Here is a 19,734-nt window from a genome sequence, read left to right on the forward strand (position 1 = left end):
GACACCGTCAATGTACTTGACTCTTATCTAGAAAAGGTGATCAAGGGATGGATAGTGTTCACTTGTATTTAAAATGTTGTTGTGGTTACAAGGAAATATGCTTTTTGTTTGCTATACACTGAAATAAATCACTTTCCCACAAATGCATGCAATATGTAAAGTGGAACTGACAGCATTTAAACTACTTTGCAGACATTAAACCAACAGACAATCATAATATCAGTCAAAAATATCACATTCCCACTAATATTGTAATTAATTATAGGTCATAGTTCATAGAACTCTGGAAACACTGGACAGTTACCTTAAGAAGTTCGTAATTGAAGGGATTTAATTAATCTTGCTCAAGATATCAAAGAACTCTGTAAAATGTATAGATATAAAACCCAGTATCAGGTGTTCTATTTAGTCTCTTTAGATCAGCTGACTGAAAAGACATGCGCTACATCAAAGTGAGCAAATTTATGAGCAGTGGTAAAATCTTAATAGCGGCACATTGGAGGTGGCAACGCACACAACAGCCACACTTGTCATGGGTCACTGCAGGGCCGACTCCAAGCACAGCCACCGTCAAGTAAGTGGCCCGGCACTATCTCTGCACATCAGGCATCTGCAGATTTTTCCTAGACAAGAAGAGCAATCAAATAAATGATTAGGTCATAAGGTAAAAAGCGATTAGGTTATAAGGTAAAAGGACGAATACCTTTTGACCCACACAGACTTCAGAAAATCTGTCTCAAAGGATACATGCTCAGTCTAAAAATAGATCAGCTTTGGACATAAACTTCCCTTCATTGACTATGCTACTCAGAGTTATAATCTTCTTGGTTAGAGCAGATGCCACTGCCGTATAACATCATAACGAACATGGAACAGAAGGTAACATTCGGTGTACTGTGTAGCACCTTTCCCCCCCTGGAACAGTGGGATTTTTTGAATTTCATCTGGTATCTGATTTATTCTCAGTGACAGGTGTACCTGCGGCCAGGTAGGTGTGGACAGGTAGGCGCAATAGATGCAGTCTACTGACCCCCCTCCACCTGCACCTCCCCCCCAATCGCCTTGTCTGTCAGCTGCCCCCTTTCTTCCTTCACAGTGCCATGCTGCTCAACCCATTAGTGAGTATTCATTTTCCACATGGCGCTTAGACAAAGGCTGTCTGCTAGGGTAATGGAGAGAGGTCGGGGCGAGAGAGGGCAGGCAGGAGACCTCTCTGTAGCGATCGTCACGTCTGAACTCAAAGCAAATGACAGGTGTACAGCTAGATGCCTCGCCGTCGTTCAATTACTTGAGTAAATACTGATCTATTGGTCTCCTGCAATTGAGTCACATCATAAGGTAAATCTCAGGGCTGAATGTTATGACTGCCACAATGGTGCATGGAAAATGACAGAGATGCATCAACTAGTCTAGCCAAGTCATTAAAAAGAGATGTAAGAGTCATAATAATGAACAGGAAGTTTCATCAGCAGAAATTCACTGGCCTACAAGGCATTCAGTTGTTTGTTTTATAATATCTAGATGCAATGTGCATCTTTATGGTTCGGTGCGGAGTAGAGAATGTTTATATATTTTTTTTAATTTGTGTGTGTGTATGCATGCGTGTCTGTGTGTGTGTGTGTGTGTCTGTATGACAGCTGTTGTAAGGTAGGCTCATACAGGTAGCAGCTGGGCTGGCTCACCTGTCGTATAAATGAACATGGCCAATCCCTTCCATCAGCAGCAGAGAGGCAGGAGAAGACTGGACTAAAGAACCCAGAGACATAAACAAAAGGACTACATGGGAGGGGCAGAGAAGGATTCAGGAGCAGGGGAAGAAAAAGGCTCAGAGAGGAGAAAGGTTCACAGTAAATATGTTTTAGGAACAACATTGGATCAGGCATTTTTCAGTCATGTTTTAAATCTGGCATATCATCACCTTTTTGGGGGGGAGGGGTGTTCCCAATTACTTACCTGGCTAAAGGTTGAATTAAAAAACAGTCACAGTACATCATCTCATCCCGACAACAATGAAAAATGTGAAAACAGATTAAAAAGGAAAACTGATTATAAAGAAACCAATCGTATAGCCAATTATTTTGTGTTTTTCACCTTATAAATAGTGGGAGAGAAGTCTCTTAATGAATCTGGTCAAAATGTCCAAAAGTGTAGAGGAAAATGCAGTAGCAGTTTTCTTGAGATGGAGGACCCAGGAGGACCCAGCAGCACTGAGCGATTGAACAAGAGACCCGACCTAGATTGGAGGGTCAGGATTTAAACGATAAAGAGATGACAATAGAGATATGATAAGTAAAGCACTTTGGAGACTTTCAGATGGTCTCTCTCATCGACCAAGGCAACCAGATAAAGTAAGAGGGCCCTGGAGAGAGAGCAAGAGAGAGAGAAAGAGAGAGAGAAAAAGAGAGAGCGTGAAAGAAGTGGAGAGAGAGAGAGAACAATGGGAGGTTGCGAAAAATGACAAGCAGGGTAAACGATTAGTTCCTGAAAACATCTGACAGAGCGGGCTATGCCATGGAGACGAGGCTGCCCTCCCCATCCATTAACCCCTATGACTGACTGGCTGCCTAGCTGTCTAGCGCTGATTCATCGAACACACTGACGGATAGCTGCTCCATGGGTGGGATCCATGTTTACCTGTACCTGTACGCTCAGAGGTTCTGAGTCAATCCCTTGAAGGATCTGATGTGTCACTGCTGACAGCACCATCAAAACAAACACTCTGCTTTTCAAAATCATCCGACCACCAAATAAGAGTTGATTCATTTGTCGCATTTTGACACCACTCCTCTTAAGTGAATTGAGAGCACATTGTCTTTTAATGGATAACATATGAATGTCTTTTATCATTTCTACTATTAATTAAGAGAAGGTTTACCTGGCATTTGGAAAGGTGTAATAGGTAACCAAAGACTCAAACATAGTAGTGAGTGATTAGGCTGATTACCTACATGAGTCAACTAGCAAGATGTGTACAAAGAAAGGCGTAGGAGGAAATTCTACATAAAGAATCTTTAAAGACAGATTGGCAGGCCAATGAGTGATCATAGATTTATGGATCAAGACACAAAACAAGAAAGTTCCCAGTGTTCATCGGAGGGCAGTGAATCCAAAATGAACTCCTTTTATGAGGCTGACTTTGCCGGTGTGACGGCGCTACAACAAAGCGGGTAACAAAGCAGGCAGTAAAGGAGGAGTTGGGACAAGATAGAGGCACAATGAGAGAATCAACTTTCACGTGGCTGAATGGAGGCAGAAGCCCGGCCCAGCTGTTTTTAATGGCGCTGCATTGACAGGCTGGCAGGCTATTTTTAACGGTGCGCATCGCTCCTTTCAGACACGCACACAAAACTCCCTTTTCACAGAGCTTTGTCAGTAACCTGCGGTGACCTGCATTCAAGGCTGCGTCAGGGTCCCCTGCACAAAAGGTGCCAGTGAGGGGGGAGTTGCAGCTGGATGATGACCACTCCAGTCCTCACACCCCCAGACCCCCCCCCCCAGACCCCCCCAGACCCCAGAATGGACAATGGTTGGGAGAGCAGAAAAACGACCTTCTACTTGAAAAGTTTGAGAAAAAAGTAAACAAATAGACGTGCGTAAACTTACACACTTGTTTACCCTACTTCTCGCCATCTCTCTCTGTCTAACACACACACATATACACACATACACACAAAGAGTGTACAAACAAATCAGGAAACAAAAGGGCTCTTGTAACAGGGCTTGGGGTCTTGATGAAAAATATTAAATAGAGAATGTCAACAGCACACGCACTCCTGGTGAGGGCCTTACAAACAGACAGAGTAACTCAGCACACACATTACCCCGCCACAGCTCAACCTCTCAGTGTAATGATGGCTGCTTTAACATCGGCTTTTAAAACCTGTACACACCGCAAACACACTCCTCCTGCAGGGGTAAGAGGTCAGGGTGGGGCAGGCGAGAGGTGTCCGGGCCTGTCCTCTCCTCCAGACGTACCTGCCAGCCAGCGTCATGGGTCACCCGTGTCCCCGCCTGACCACTTCAACAGGAGTCACCTCCTGAAAGAAGCAGATTAAGATATCAACGCTGTGGCATTCCAACTGTCCTCCGTCACAACATGGTCCTATAATACCTCCTGACAGGAGAGCTTTACCACCAGGCATCAGATTCTCACATCCATCAGTAAGCTCTCTTCTTAGGGAATGGGGCAAAAGAAACAACTCACAGAAATATGCGGACCCACCACACTCAGAGCAAGGACCAAGGACCAAGAGACATGGACCAAGGGACAAAGTAGGGTGCTGAGGGTGTGAAGCACCCCCTCAAAAATAATCACCAAAGTAGTGCACTGGGCCTTTACTAGTCCTGTATTAGCAGACCGATATAGACGTCTGTAGTAGGAGCAAACAATTGTTTTCAGCATCTCAGCTTTGGCAAAAACGGTAGTTGTTTTATTAAGAACATTATCTTGCTGGGTTCAATAGTTGGAATTGTAAGAGTCGTTGCCCTGTCCCTTTCTCTGCGATCACCATTCTAATGGGATCCAGAAAGAACAAAACCCTGTCCTCAAACATTTACATAAAAAGGTGCAAAGTTATGGGTGAAGACACAAAACATCCACATCAAATGAAATATTTTTCTTGATCAAATATCAATGAAAACAACCACTTTTTGTGAAGTATTAATTTACCATCCTTAAAAACCACTTCATGTAAATGTGCATTACTGTATTGTACATAGGCTGGGGTTTGTACCTGTAGACTTTCCATCACCTTGAAGAAAAACAATGACCAATACAGTAATTGAGTACATTGAGACATCAAGTGGTTTGTGATGATTTGATGATGTGGCTCAGTTGTGGATTCGATTCCCACGGGGGACCAACACGAAGAACAAAAAGTATGGAAATGTATGCACTCACTACTGTAAGTTGCTCTGGATAAGAACATCTACTAAAATGAGAAAAGAATGAATAGACCATTTCAGTTCACATAGAAATAAGTTGCATTTGCAAAGTATTTCAAGAAACTGGAAAACATTTATCAAGCATTATTATATTCCACAAGTATTATCAGATAAACTGTTTTTTACAGATAATTATCAGACAAGTTATAAATGCTGGTAAACACTGAAATAGCAATACATTAAGTTAAAACATTTTCACAAAAGTAGTACACTGGGCCATTACTAGTCCTGTATTAACGAACCCATATAGATGTCTTCTGCCTGGGCTAGTAAAGGAGAGAGAGTAAAGTGAGTGCATGTGTGTCAATGTGTGTGAGAGTGTTTGCGTAAATATGTGAACATGGTGTGTTTCCACATGTGTGTACGCGTGTACGTCAAAGTTTGGCCTCAACATTTTGCCTCACCCAGCGGTCACGCTAAACAGGGTCAGTGTCTCACCACATGCTGCTGGGCTGACAAGGAGGAAGGGCCCATAGACAGGGACGTAGACAGGAAGCAGAGGCAGCAGGTGCTGTGTTATCATCTCACAGGAAACACAACCCGGCCGCTGATTGGCTGAATACCTGGGGCGCGGGGTGGTTGGAGTTGTCAACAAAGCAGCATGACAGAAATATGATGCTAAGTTTTCGAACTACCGGTTGTTTCTTTGAGAAGATATACTGCATAAAGCGATCTGTTGCATGTGCTGCCACTGTTTTGAACAGATTAGATTATACTATTTAGAATGAGCAGCCAGCTCACGAACGAACGACTTGCACCAGGGAGAACGCAACAAGCATACAGATGCAATAAGTGAAAACACATTACCTAACAGGGCAGTGGCGATTTTAGCATGTAAATCTATGTAGGGCTAATTCAACATTTTTTTTTTTTAGATGCATGACAGCAAAGCCACTACATAACACAACACTAAACAATACATTAATTGCACTATAACGGTGACAAACGGTGCCCACAAACTGTTAAGGCCTACATAAAGCTCTACCAACAGCAGAGCTTTCTTTTCAGCACCATGGAAGGAATCCATAGCACCTCTACACCCGGCAATCAGCGAAACAGTTCATTCAGCCTCATTTACTGCCTTTTAAAAAAACATAGCTGATATGGCTGACTTGCTTAAACAAATGTGGTTTCTACTGATAAGTGAGATGTACAAACTATGGCATTTCAGTGTAGGAAAGGATGAAACAGCGTCTGTGCCACCAGTAAGTACAGATAGTAGTATAAATCCCCTCGCACGGTCCCCGCAGCCGGACAACTTTCTCATGGCTTCTGGAGGGAAATGCTGTAGGAATGCTCAAGGTGTCGCTCATTCAGCCGACAGAAACTTTCAACCGGTTTTCCCCATTAGGCAGCGAGTCGGAGTCTGATGCCGAGCCTTCTCTTGTCTCTACTCCTCCCGTTACGGGGTCTGAGACGCCGAAGCTTCCCACCATTAGCTCTGACAAATTGAAAACCCTAGTCATTGGCGACTCCATTACCCGCAGTATTAGACTTAAAACGAATCATCCAGCGATCATACACTGTTTACCAGGGGGCAGGGCTACCGACGTTAAGGCTAATCTGAAGATGGTGCTGGCTAAAGCTAAAACTGGCGAGTGTAGAGAGTATAGAGATATTGTTATCCACGTCGGCACCAACGATGTTAGGATGAAACAGTCAGAGTTCACCAAGCGCAACATAGCTTCAGCGTGTAAATCAGCTAGAAAGATGTGTCGGCATCGAGTAATTGTCTCTGGCCCCCTCTCAGTTAGGGGGAGTGATGAGCTCTACAGCAGAGTCTCACAACTCAATCGCTGGTTGAAAACTGTTTTCTGCCCCTCCCAAAAGATAGAATTTGTAGATAATTGGCCCTCTTTCTGGGACTAACCCACAAACAGGACCAAGCCTGGCCTGCTGAGGAGTGACGGACTCCATCCTAGCTGGAGGGGTGCTCTCATCTTATCTACCAACATAGACAGGGCTCTAACTCCTCTAGCTCCACAATGAAATAGGGTGCAGGCCAGGCAGCAGGCTGTTAGCCAGCCTGCCAGCTTAGTGGAGTCTGCCACTAGCACAGTCAGTGTAATCAGCTCAGCTATCCCCATTGAGACCTGTGCCTCGACCTAGGTTGGGCAAAACTAAACATGGCGGTGTTCGCCTTAGCAATCTCACTAGGATAAAGACCTCCTCCATTCCTGCCATTATTGAAAGAGATCGTGATACCTCACATCTCAAAATAGGGCTACTTAATGTTAGATCCCTCACTTCAAAGGCAGTTATAGTCAATGAACTGATCATAATCAGATCATAATCAATAATCTTGATGTGATTGGCCTGACTGAAACATGGCTTAAGCCTGATGAATTTACTGTGTTAAATGAGGCCTCACCTCCTGGTTACACTAGTGACCATATCCCCCGTGCATCCCGCAAAGGTGGAGGTGTTGCTAACATTTACGATAGCAAATTTAAATTTACCAAAAGAAATGACATTTTCATCTTTTGAGCTTCTACTCATGAAATCTATGCAGCCTACTCAATCACTTTTTATAGCTACTGTTTACAGGCCTCCTGGGCCATATACAGCGTTCCTCACTGAGTTCCCTGAATTCCTATCGGACCTTGTAGTCATAGCAGATAATATTCTAATTTTTGGTGATTTTAATATTCACATGGAAAAGTCCACAGACCCACTCCAAAAGGCTTTTGGAGCCATCATCGACTCAATGGGTTTTGTCCAACATGTCTCTGGACCTGCTCACTGTCACAGTCATACTCTGGACCTAGTTTTGTCCCATGGAATAAATGTTGTGGATCTTAATGTTTTTCCTCATAATCCTGGACTATCGGACCACCATTTTATTACATTTGCAATCGCAACAAATAATCTGCTCAGACCCCAACCAAGGAGCATCAAAAGTCATGCTATAAATTCTCAGACAACACAAAGATTCCTTGATGCCCTTCCAAACTCCCTCTGCCTACCCAAGGACGTCAGAGGACAAAAATCAGTTAACCACCTAACTGAGGAACTCAATTTAACCTTGCGCAATACCCTAGATGCAGTTGCACCCCTAAAAACTAAAAACATTTGTCATAAGAAACTAGCTCCCTGGTATACAGAAAATACCCGAGCTCTGAAGCAAGCTTCCAGAAAATTGGAACGGAAATGGCGCCACACCAAACTGGAAGTCTTACGACTAGCTTGGAAAGACAGTACCGTGCAGTATCGAAGAGCCCTCACTCCTGCTCGATCATCCTATTTTTCCAACTTAATTGAGGAAAATAAGAACAATCCGAAATTTATTTTTGATACTGTCGCAAAGCTAACTAAAAAGCAGCATTCCCCAAGTGAGGATGGCTTTCACTTCAGCAGTAATAAATTCATGAACTTCTTTGAGGAAAAGATCATGATCATTAGAAAGCAAATTACGGACTCCTCTTTAAATCTGCGTATTCCTCCAAAGCTCAGTTGTCCTGAGTCTGCAGAACTCTGCCAGGACCTAGGATCAAGAGAGACACTTAAGTGTTTCAGTACTATATCTCTTGACACAATGATGAAAATAATCATGGCCTCTAAACCTTCAAGCTGCATACTGGACCCTATTCCAACTAAACTACTGAAAGAGCTGCTTCCTGTGCTTGGCCCTCCTATGTTGAACATAATAAACGGCTCTCTATCCACCGGATGTGTACCAAACTCACTAAAAGTGGCAGCAATAAAGCCTCTCTTGAAAAAGCCAAACCTTGACCCAGAAAATATTAAAAACTGTCGGCCTATATCGAATCTTCCATTCCTTTCAAAAAATTTAGAAAAAGCTGTTGCACAGCAACTCACCGCCTTCCTGAAGACAAACAATGTATACGAAATGCTTCAGTCTGGTTTTAGACCCCATCATAGCACTGAGACTGCACTTGTGAAGGTGGTAAATTACCTTTTAATGGCGTCAGACCAAGACTCTGCATCTGTCATCGTGCTCCTAGAACTTAGTGCTACCTTTGATACCATCGATCACCACATTCTTTTGGAGAGATTGGAAACCCAAATTGGTCTACACGGACAAGTTCTGGCCTGGTTTAGATCTTATCTGTCGGAAAGATATCAGTTTGTCTCTGTGAATGGTTTGTCCTCTGACAAATCAACTGTAAATTTCGGTGTTCCTCAAGGTTCCGTTTTAGGACCACTATTATTTTCACGATATATTTGACCTCTTGGGGATGTCATTCGAAAACATAATGCTAACGTTCACTGCTATGCGGATAACACACAGCTGTACATTTCAATGAAACATGGTGAAGCCCCAAAATTGCCCTCGCTAGAAGCCTGTGTTTCAGACATAAGGAAGTGGATGGCTGCAAACTTTCTACTTTTAAACTCGGACAAAACAGAGATGCTTGTTCTAGGTCCCAAGAAACAAAGAGATCTTCTGTTGAATCTGACAATGAATCTTGATGGTTGTAAAGTCATCTCAAATAAAACTGTGAAGGACCTCGGCGTTACTGTGGACCCTGATCTCTCTTTTGACGAACATATCAAGACTGTTTCAAGGACAGCTTTTTTCCATCTACGTAACATTGCAAAAATCAGAAACTTTCTGTCCAAAAAATATGCAGAAAAATTTATCCATGCTTTTGTTACTTCTAGGTTAAACTACTGCAATGCGCTACTGTCCTGCTACCCGGATAAAGCACTAAATAAACTTCAGTTAGTGCTAAATACGGCTGCTAGAATCCTGACTAGAACCCAAAAATTTGATCATATTACTCCAGTGCTAGCCTCCCTACACTGGCTTCCTGTTAAGGCAAGGGCTGATTTCAAGGTTTTACTGCTAACAAAGCATGACATGGGCTTGCTCCTAACTATCTTTCCGATTTGGTCCTGCCGTACATACCTACACGTACGCTACGGTCACAAGACGCAGGCCTCCTAATTGTCCCTAGAATTTCTAAGCAAACAGCTGCAGGCAGGGCTTTCTCCTATAGAGCTCCATTTTTATGGAATGGTCTGCCTACCCATGTGAGAGACGCAGACTCGGTCTCAACCTTTAAGTCTTTACTGAAGACTCATCTCTTCAGTGGGTCATATGATTGAGTGTAGTCTGGCCCAGGAGTGTGAAGGTGAACGGAAAGGCTCTGGAACAACGAACCGCCCTTGCTGTCTCTGCCTGGCCAGTTCCCCTCTCTCCACTGGGATTCTCTGCCTCTAACCCTATTACAGGGGCTGAGTCACTGGCTTACTGGTGCTCTTTCATGCCGTCCCTAGGAGGGGTAAGTCACTTGAGTGGGTTGAGTCACTGACGTGATCTTCCTGTCTGGGTTGGCGCCCCCCCTTGGGTTGTGCCGTGGCGGAGATCTTTGTGGGCTATACTCGGCCTTGTCTCAGGATGGTAAGTTGGTGGTTGAAGATATCCCTCTAGTGGTGTGGGGGCTGTGCTTTGGCAAAGTGGGTGGCGTTATATCCTTCCTGTTTGGCCCTGTCCGGGGGTATCATCGGATGGGGCCACAGTGTCTCCTGACCCCTCCTGTCTCAGCCTCCAGTATTTATGCTGCAGTAGTTTATGTGTCGGGGGGCTGGGGTCAGTTTGTTTTATCTGGAGTACTTCTCCTGTCTTATACGGTGTCCTGTGTGAATTGAAGTATGCTCTCTCTAATTCTCTCTTTCTCTCTTTCTTTCTCTCTCTCGGAGGACCTGAGCCCTAGGACCATGCCTCAGGACTACCTGGCATGATGACTCCTTGCTGTCCCCAGTCCACCTGGCCGTGCTGCTGCTCCAGTTTCAACTGTTCTGCCTGTGGCTATGGAACCCTGACCTGTTCACAGGACGTGCTACCTGTCCCAGACCTGCTGTTTTCAACTCTCTAGAGACAGCAGGAGCGGTAGAGATACTCTTAACGATCGGCTATGAAAAGCCAACTGACATTTACTCCTGAGGTGCTGACTTGCTGCACCCTCGACAACTACTGTGATTATTATTATTTGACCATGCTGGTCATTTATGAACATTTGAACATCTTGGCCATGTTCTGTTATAATCTCCACCCGGCACAGCCAGAAGAGGACTGGCCACCCCTCATAGCCTGGTTCCTCTCTAGGTTTCTTCCTAGGTTTTGGCCTTTCTCGGGAGTTTTTCCTAGCCACCGTGCTTCTACACCTGCATTGCTTGCTGTTTGTGGTTTTAGGCTGGGTTTCTGTACAGCACTTTGAGATATCAGCTGATGTAAGAAGGGCTATATAAATACATTTGATTTGATTTGATATATATACAGTTGAAGTCGGAAGTTTACATACACCTTAGCCAAATACATTTAAACTCAGTTTTTCACAATTCCTGACGTTAAATCCTAGTAAAAATTCCCTGTCTTAGGTCAGTTAGGATCACCACTTTAATTGAAGAATGTGAAATGTCAGAATAATAGTAGAGAGAATGATTTATTTCAGCTTTTATTTATTTCATCACATTCCCAGTGGGCCAGAAGTTTACATACACTCAATTAGAATTTGGTAGCATTGCCGTTAAATTGTTTAACTTGGGTCAAACGTTTTGGGTAGCCATCCGCAAGCTTCCCACAATAAGTTGGGTAAATTTAGGCCCATTCCTAAAGACAGAGCTGGTGTAACTGAGTCAGGTTTCTAGGCCTCCTTGCTCGCACACGCTTTTTTAGTTCTGCCCACAAATTTTCTATAGGATTGAGGTCAGGGCTTTGTGATGGCCACTCCAATACCTTGACTTTGTTGTCCTTAATAAGCCATTTTGCCACAACTTTGGAAGTATGCTGGGAGTCATTGTTCATTTGGAAGACCCATTTGCGACCAAGCTTTAACTTCCTGACCAAAGTCTTGTGATGTTGCTTCTATATATCCACATCATTTTCCATCCTCATGATGCCATCTATTTTGTGAAGTGCACCAGTCCCTCCTACAGCAAAGCACCCCCACAACATGATGCTAAGCACCCCCACAACATGATGCTGACACTCCCTTGCTTCACGGTTGGGATGGTGTTCTTTGGCTTGCAAGCCTCCCCCTTTTTCCTCCAAACATAACGATGGTCATTATGGCCAAACAGTTATATTTTTGTTTCATCAGACCAGAGGACATTTCTCCAAAAAGTACAATCTTTGTCCCCATGTGGCGGTTTATGGCGGTTTTGGAGCAGTGGCTTCTTCCTTGCTGAGCGGCCTTTCAGGTTATGTCGATATCGTACTCTTTTTTACTGTGGATATAGATACTTTTGTACCTGTTTCCTCCAGCATCTTCACAAGGTCCTTTGCTGTTGTTCTGGGATTGATTTGCACTTTTCTCTAGGAGACAGAAGGCGTCTCCTTCCTGAGTGGTATGACGGCTGCACGGTTCCATGGTGTTTATACTTGGGTACTGTTGTTTGTACAGATGAACGTGGTACATTCAGGCGTTTGGAAAGGTCTTGGCTGATTTCTTTTGATTTTCCCATGATGTCAAGCAAAGAGGCACTGAGTTTGAAGTTAGGCCTTGAAATACATCCACAGGTACACCTCCAATTGACTGAAAAGTTTTCTTTACTGACCATAATTTTCACTTGTCTGACCGTTTGCATAATGACGAGTTTCTCACACGACTGGCCTATCTGGGTGATGTTTTTCTCACCTGAATGATCTGAAACTAGGATATTACAGGGACTTTCCGCCAACTATACTCAATGTGCGGGACAAAATTGAGGCTATGATTAAGAAGTTGGAGCTCTTCTCTGTCTGCATGAACAAGGACAACACACAGGTCTTTCCATCATTGTATGATTTTTTTGTGTGCAAATAAACTCAAGCTTACGGACAATGTCAAATGTGATATAGCGAAGCACCTGAGTGAGCTGGGTGCGCAATTCCGCAGGTACTTTCCCGAAACGGATGACACAAACAACTGGATTCGTTATCCCTTTCATGCCCTTCCTCCAGTCCACTTACCGATATCTGAACAAGAGAGCCTCATCGAAATTGCAACAAGCGGTTCTGTGAAAATGTAATTGAATCAGAAGCCACTGCCAGATTTCTGGATAGGGCTGCGCTCAGAGTTTCATGTCTTGGCAAATCGCGCTGTTAAGACACTGTTGCCATTTGCAATCATGTACCTATGTGAGAGTGGATTCTCGGCCCTCGCTAGCATGAAAAATAAATGCAGGCACAAACTGTGGAAAATGATTTAAGACTGAGACTCTCTCCAATACAACCCAACATTGCAGAGTTATGTGCATCCTTTTAAGCACACCCTTCTTTTTTTAAATTGTATTTTTTCACCTTTATTTAACCAGGTAGGCTAGTTGAGAACAAGTTCTCATAAACAACTGCGACCTGGCCAAGATAAAGCAATGTAGTGCGACAAAAAACAACACAGAGTTACACGTGGGATAAACAAAAGTACAGTCAATAACCCAATAAAAATCTAGATACAGTGTGCAAATGGAGTAAGGAGGTAAGGCAATAAAAAGGCCATAGTAGCAAAGTAATTACATTTTACCAAATTAACACTGGAGCGATAGATGTGCAGATGACGATGTGCAAGTCGAAATACTGGTGTGCAAAAGAGCAAAAAAAGTAAATAAAAACAATATGGGGATGAGGTAGGTAGTTGGATGGGCTATTTACAGATGGGCTGTGCACAGCTGCAGTGATCGGTAAGCTGCTCAGATAGCTGATGCTTAAAGTTAGTGAGGGAGATATAAGTCTACAACTTCAGCAATTTTTGCAATTCGTTCCAGACATTGGCAGCAGAGAATTGGAAGGAAATGCGACCAAAGGAGGTGTTGGCTTTGGGGATGACCAGTGAAATATACCTGCTGGAGCGCGTGCTACAGGTGGGTGTTGCTATGGTGACCAGTGAGCTGAGATAAGGCGGAGCTTTACCTAGCAAAGACTTATAGATGACCTGGAGCCAGTGGGTTTGGTGACGAATATGTAGCGAGGGCCAGCCGACGAGAGCATACAGATCGCAGTGGTGGGTAGTATATGGGGCTATGGTGACAAAACGGATGGCACTGTGATAGACTGCATCCAGTTTGCTGAGTAGAGTGGTGGAGGCTATTTTGTAAATTACATCGCCCAAGTCGAGGATCGGTAGGATAGTAATTTTTTCGAGGATATGTTTGGTAGCGTGAGTGAAGGAGGCTTTATTGCGAAATATGAAGCCGATTCTAGATTTAATTTTGGATTGGAGATGCTGGAAGAGTCTGGAAGGAGAGTTTACAGTCTAGCCAGACACCTAGGTATTTGCAGTTGTCCACATATTCTAAGTCAGAAACGTCCAGAGTAGTGATGCTAGTCGGGCGGGTGTGGGCAGCGATCAGTTGAAGAGCATGCGTTTAGTTTTACTAGCATTTAAGAGCAGTTGGAGGCCACGGAAGGCGAGTTGTATGGCATTGAAGCTCGTTTGGAGGTTAGTTAACACAGTGTCCAAAGAAGGGCCAGATGTATACAGAATGGTGTCATCTGCATAGAGGTGGATCAAGGAATCACCTGCAGCAAGAGCGACATCGTTGATATATACAGAGAAAAGAGTCGGCCCGAGAATTGAACCCTGTGGTACCCCCATAGAGACTGACAGAAGTCCGGACAACAGGCCCTCCGATTTGACACACTGAACTCTATCTGAGAAGTAGTTGGTGAACCAGGCGAGGCAGTCATTTGAGAAACTAAGGCTGTTGAGTCTGCCGATAAGAATATGGTGATTGACAGAGTCGAAGCCTTGACCAGGTCGATGAAGACGGCTGCACACACACTGTCTTTTATCGATGGCGGTTATGATATCGTTTAGTACCTTGAGCGTGGCTGAGGTGCACCCGTGACCAGCTCGAAACCGGATTGCACAGCGGAGAAGGTACGGTGGGATTCGAAATGGTCAGTGATCGGTTTGTTAACTTGGCTTTCGAAGACTTTAGAAAGGCAGGGCAGGATGGATATAGGTCTGTAACAGTTTGGACTAGAGTGTCACCCCCTTTGAAGAGGGGGATGCCCGCGGCAGCTTTCCAATCCTTTGGAATCTCGGACGATACGAAAGCGAGGTAGAACAAACTAGTAATAGGGGTTGCAACAATGGCGGCAGATAATTTTAGAAAGAGAGGGTCCAGATTGTCTAGCCCAGGTGATTTGTACGGGTCCAGGTTTTGCAGCTCTTTCAGAACATCAGCTATCTGGATTTGGGTGAAGGAGAAGCTGGGGAGGCTTGGGCAAATAGTTGAGGGCGGTGCGGAGCTGTTGGGGTAGCCAGGAGGAAAGCATGGCCAGTTGTAGAGAAATACTTATTGAAATTCTCGATTATCATGGATTTATCGGTGGTGACAGTGTTTCCTAGCCTCGGTGCAGTGGGCAGCTTCTCAATAACCTGCGGTGAGTTATTCACCATTTTTTATGAACAAATAAGGTTTTATATTTAAGATGGCTAAATAAAGAGCAAAATTATTGATTATATTATTATTTGTGCCCTGGTCCTATAAGAGCTCTTTGTCACTTCCCACGAGCTGGGTTGTGACAAAAACTCACACTCATTCTTATGTTTAATAAATGTGTCGTATAGGGTGTGTGTGTTAAAAAAAAACAATTTGAGAGTGCGCTGAACCTGGTGCTAGAGGGGGTACGCAGCTGGAGGTTGAATGTTTGAAAGGGTACGGGACTATAAAAAGTTTGGGAACTACCGCTCTAGGGCAACAGTGTCTAGATGGAATTTGTATTTGTGGTCCTGGCAACTGGACATTTTTTGGAACACCATTATTTTTTGTCTTACTGAGATTTACTGTCAGGTTGGAGCTGGAGGTTGAATGTTTGAAGGGGTACAAGACTATAAAAAGTTTGGGAACCACGGATCTACACAACACCCCATAATAAGAAAGCAAAAAGAGGTTTTTCGAAACGTTTGCAAATGTATAAAAAAAATATGAATATCACATTTACATAAGTATTCCGACCCTTTACTCAGTACTTTGTTGAAGCACCTTCAGCAGCGATTACAGCCTCAAGTCTTCTTGGGTATGACGCTACAAGCTTGGCACACCTGTATTTGGGGGGTTTCTCCCATTCTTCTCTGCAGATTCTATCAAGCTCTGTCAGGTTGGATGGGGAGCGTCGGTGCACAGCTATTTTCAGGTCTCTCCAGAGATGTTCAATCGGGTTCAAGTCTGGGCTGGTTCACTCAAGGACATTCAGAGACTTGTCCCGAAGGCACTCCTGCGTTGTCTTGGCTGTATGCTTAGGGTCGTTGTCTTGTTGGAAGGTGAACCTTCACCCCAGTCTGAGGTCCTGAGCACTCTGGAGAAAGTTTTCATCAATGATCTCTCTATACTTTGTTCCGTTCCTCTTTCCGTCGATCCTGACTAGTCTTCCAATCCCTGCCACTGAAAAACATCCCAACAGCATGATGCTGCCACCACCATGCTTCACCGTATTCACTGGTGTTGGCCAGGTGATGAGCGGTGGCTGCTTTCCTCCAGACGTGACACTTGGCATTCAGGCCAAAGAGTTCAATCTTGGTTTCATCAGACCAGAGAATCTTGTTTCTCATGGTCTGGGTGTACTTTAGGTGCCTTTTGGCAAACTCTAAGCAGGCTGTCATGTGCCTTTTTACTTCCGTCTGACCAGTCTACCATAAAGGCCTGATTGGTGGAGTGCTGCAGAGATGGTTGTCTTTCTGGAAGTTTCTCCCATCACCACAGAGGAGCTCTGGAGCTCTGTCAGTTTGACCATTGGGTCCTTGAACACCTCCCTGACCAAGGCCCTTCTCCCCCGATTGCTCAGTTTGGCCAGGCGACGAGCTCTAGAAAGAGTCTTGATGGTTCCAAACTTGTTCCATTTAAGAATGATGGAGGCCACTGTGTTCTTGGGTACCTACAATGTTGCAGAAATGTTTTGGTGACCCTTCCCCAGATCTGTGCATCAACATAATGTAACGATTCTCCTCTTCGTCTGAGGAGGAGTAGGAAAAGTCGGACCAATGTGCAGCGTGGTAAGTGTCCATAATTAGATCTTTAATAAATCAACATGAACACGGAACAAAAATAACCAAAAACACGAACAAACAACCGAAACAGTTATGTATGGTGAAACACAGACACAGAAAATAGGAAACAACCACCCACAACCAAAATGGGGAAAACAGGCTACCTAAATATGATTCTCAATCAGAGACAACGATCGACAGCTGCCTCTGATTGAGAACCATATCAGGCCAGACATAGAAATACAACAACATAGAAAACAGAACATAGTGTCACGATCGTCTTGCGGTGAGAGAGAGGACCAAGGCGCAGCGTGTGAAAAATACAACTTCTTTTAATTTAGAAGATGAACAAACGAAACAAAACAACAAACAGACGAACGTGAAGCTATGGAAGAACTAAGTGCACACATGCAACATAGAACATAGACAATTACCCACAAAACCCCAATGCCTATGGCTGCCTTAAATATGGCTCTCAATCAGAGACAATGAACCACAGCTGCCTCTAATTGAGAACCAATCTAGGCAGCCATAGACATACAAACACCTAGACAAGAGACTGACCCATTTAACATACAAAACCCCTAGACAACCCAAAAACACATACATTCCCCATGTCACACCCTGACCTAACTAAAATAATAAAGAAAACAAAGATAACTAAGGCCAGGGCGTGACACATAGACTACCCACCCCAACTCACGCCCTGACCAACATAACACAAAGACATAAAAATAAACTAAGGTCAGAACGTGACACATAATCCTGTCTCGGAGCTCTACGGACAATTCCTTCGACCTCATAGCTTTGTTTTTGCTCTGACATGCACTGTTACCTGTGGGACCTTATATAGCCATGTGTGTGCATTTCCAAATCATGTCCAATCAATTGAATTTACCACAGGGGGACTCCAATCAAGTTGTAGAAACATCTCAAGGGTGATCAATGGAAACAGAATGCACCTGAGCTCAATTTCGAGTTAAATAGCAAAGGGTCTGAATGCTTATGTAAATAAGGTATTTCTGTGTTTTTTATATGCTGTAAAAATTTGCAAACATTTCTAAAAATACGTTTTTGCTTTGTCATTATGGGGTATATTGTGTGTAGACTGATGAGGAAAAAATATAATTTAATCAATTTTAGAATAAGGCTGTAACGTAAAAAGTGAAGGGGTCTGAATACTTTCTGAAAGCACTGTAAGCAGACAATGAAAACTCTTACAATTTTTGATGATGACATTTCTCTAAAACAGGCTATAGGCTATATTTGCACCACCAAGTCAGAACAGTAGGCTAAGTTATGAGGGGGAAAGGGACCAAATTATTAGGGTGAGGCACATGGGCTACTAACAGATAACTACAAAACATACACTTAGTATTACTTTCTTAGCTACAGTATGCATATCTCCCTGGCATATTAAATAATTTATGCATCAGCATAGAATACATTTTTGGACTGTTGTGCTGTGCTCACTTTTAAATTTTTTATAACCTTATTTTACTAGGCAAGTCAGTTAAGAACAAATTCTTATTTACAATGACAGCCAAACCCGGAAAACACTGGGCCAATTGTGCCCCGCCCTATGGGACTCCCAATCACGGGTGTGATACAGCCTGGAAACGAACCAGGGTCTGTAGTGACGCATCTAGCACTGAGATGCAGTGCCTTAGACCGCTGTGCCACTCGGGAGCCAACAGGAAGGTGGCACGGCGATCCTTATTGTGGGCAAATTTTGTCATGAAACTTTGTCATTAAAGGCTGGCATTCTCTGGATTTAGGGTGCTTTCAAGCCAACTGGAAACTGGAAGAAAACAAGGTCGAATCATGACATCAGTGTTCTTCAGTTTAGAAAGACTTGAAATTGGCATGGGAGCTAGCAATCTACCAGCTAGTTATAGCTAGCTAGCTGCTTATCAAAGGTTAATTGGTTAACTGGTTAATTTGCCCCCCCAAAAAATCGACCAAACTATTTCCCAATGTTTCTCAAAATAACTGTAGCGAGCTAATTAATCTGATCGTGCTTTGTAATACACCCAGTTGTATCCTGTTTTAGTCCACACAACATGTCGCCCTGTCACCTACAGTAGAACCAGATGTACACCGCGGGGGGGAAACAATACAATTGACCACCGTCATGCTTTTTTCCCCTACCAGATCCGCGATGAGAAGGTTGTAGCTAGTCTATCCCTGTCCTTCGACTGTTGTTGGATGTAGATGTCAGTTTATCAGGGCTCAGGCTCCAAAGACATGTACTGTATGAATATTTATTTACAAGTTAATTATAATTTGCGTTTTGCTTTAGCGCCATCTGTACCTGATAGAGCAGATTTAGTCTCACATGCGGAAGTAAGCTGCCTGGCGCGAGTAACTCATTGGAGGGAGACTAGAGCAGACCCAAAAGTTCTGATTTAGTGCACATTTGAGCACCCCAGGACAGTGCAGTTACTTTGTGCTGTTATAATCTATGCTGTGGAATCCTGGGATTTCATTGCGGCAGTTCCCCCTCGTAGCAAATAGCTGGCAAAACAATTATTTCAAGCAATGTTCGCATGGCCTATGCGCAGCGGAGAGGCAGAGTAGTATTTGTATTTGTATTTATTATGGATCTCCATTAATCACCTACTCTTCCTGGGGCCCAGCAAAGAACTGAACAGCTTGTTTTGAACAATATATTTTTCAAACAGGAAAATGTACACACCTACCACACTTTTATGAGCATTTAAAACATAACCCATGAATTATATAATATATACATATATTTTTTATACTACTACTACTACTACTACTACTGTAGTCCCAAGCATAAATTACTTTGTTAAATTACCTATTGGAATTGACCTCCAAAACGTCTGCT

General features: G+C 43.6%; 1 long non-coding RNA gene across 2 annotated transcripts in view; it reads left to right on the forward strand.

Moving 5' to 3' along the window:
- LOC139530690 (uncharacterized) overlaps positions 1-2,047 on the forward strand; it is a 28,626-nt gene extending 26,579 nt beyond the window's left edge. For both annotated transcript variants that reach the window (XR_011666100.1, XR_011666102.1), the window contains one exon: positions 1,638-2,047. This is a non-coding gene — a long non-coding RNA (uncharacterized lncRNA). The remainder of the gene's footprint in view (positions 1-1,637) is intronic.
- Positions 2,048-19,734: the final 17,687 nt, after the last annotated feature.

The sequence above is a fragment of the Salvelinus alpinus genome, chromosome 9, assembly GCF_045679555.1.
Source record: "Salvelinus alpinus chromosome 9, SLU_Salpinus.1, whole genome shotgun sequence".
Classification (NCBI taxonomy): domain Eukaryota; kingdom Metazoa; phylum Chordata; class Actinopteri; order Salmoniformes; family Salmonidae; genus Salvelinus; species Salvelinus alpinus.